Source organism: Apaloderma vittatum, unplaced genomic scaffold (assembly GCF_000703405.1).
Source record: "Apaloderma vittatum isolate BGI_N311 unplaced genomic scaffold, ASM70340v1 scaffold6255, whole genome shotgun sequence".
Taxonomy (NCBI): Eukaryota; Metazoa; Chordata; class Aves; order Trogoniformes; family Trogonidae; genus Apaloderma; species Apaloderma vittatum.
Window position 1 is genome coordinate 42491 of NW_009718699.1, and position 1378 is coordinate 43868.

At 34.0% G+C, this 1378-nt stretch overlaps 1 non-coding gene across 1 annotated transcript; it reads left to right on the plus strand.

Moving 5' to 3' along the window:
• Positions 1–1033: 1033 nt before the first annotated feature.
• Positions 1034–1117, plus strand: TRNAA-GGC. The gene is given in 2 exon segments: positions 1034–1071; positions 1082–1117. It is a non-coding gene; the product is annotated as a tRNA-Ala (tRNA).
• Positions 1118–1378: the final 261 nt, after the last annotated feature.

The following is a 1378-nucleotide window of genomic DNA, read 5'->3' on the forward strand; positions in this document are numbered from 1 at the left end:
AGTGCTATCAGAAAATCTAATTAGCTATTAAGGACTGCATTTGAAAAGAAATTATTTACTCAAGTAGAAATATTTGTAAACACTTAATGTGAATTATCAATTTCTTGCGTGAAAACTTATGATTTTGTGGGGTGATTATTTAAAAAACAACAATAAAAAAGATGGATTATAGGAGATGAAGTATAATGCATCAAAAGACAGCTTAATGGAGGAATACCCATCATTGTCTAGAAAATCACTAGTTTTGTTTATTACAAAGAATGAATCTTCTATGGTCAAAGCAGAGACAGATGAGCAAAGTGCATTCATGGAAAACATTGTTGCAGTCAATACTGCTGCTGCCGTTACTTATTTGTCTCCTGCTTCATACTTCGGGGGATGCATTTTCTTCATAATCTCCAGCTGCTGTTGCAGAAAAAATGTGTCTAAACATGGAATCTTTTATTCCTCAGACTAACAAAATCCACTTGATTAAATTTTGAAACAAACTAAGAAAAACTGTACAAAGCATCTCGTTATCCAATCAAACAGTGAATTTTGAAGTATCAGAGTAGTATTCGATTATTAAAAAATGCTAAAATCTAACTTGGAAATGTAATCTTATTCACTTTCTAAAAGCCAATACCACATGCCTTGCAGCCACTGAGAGTTATTACATTTTATGACTAAGTCCTAAACATATTTTCAAAGGTAGAAACAGAAAGAATAAGAGTGACTATAACTAGCCTCACTACAGACTATATAAATACTTTCTGGCTTTTCTTTTTTAATTCATTTGGTTGGGTTTTTTGCCCTCTCTTCTCAAGAAAAAAAAAATCTGATTGGGAACCCAAGCAATGGCAACCTAACTGGATTGATCCACAGAAGTATATTTTGAAATTTACTATTAAATATTATGGAAAATAGATGATTACTCATTCAATGCTTAAAAAACAAAAAACAAAACAAAAAACAAACAAAAAGCATACAATACACTAATTCCGTAAAAATGGAGAAAATGTACTTAAAACCATATGTATTTAATGATATTAGGGGGCCGATTAGCTCAGTGGTTTGAGCGTGGTGCTGGCAACAAGGATCAACACCAAGGTCGCGGGTTCAATTCCCGCTCGGTCCCCATGTGTTGCCTGGTCTAGTCGAGAGGTGGCGTCCCTGCCCACAACAGGGAGGTTGGACTAGATGATCTCTAAGGTCCCTTCCAGCCTAGGCCATTCTATGATTCTATGATATTCAAGTGTAATAAAATATTTACTTTTTTTAAATCGACCTTCTTCTTTTTTTCATTTTGATTTCTGTGCCTGACCTCAGTGTCATAAAAAAGTAGTCACCTTCTTTACAATGTATTTAATCTGTGTTTGGATTTCACTACTTGCTTGAT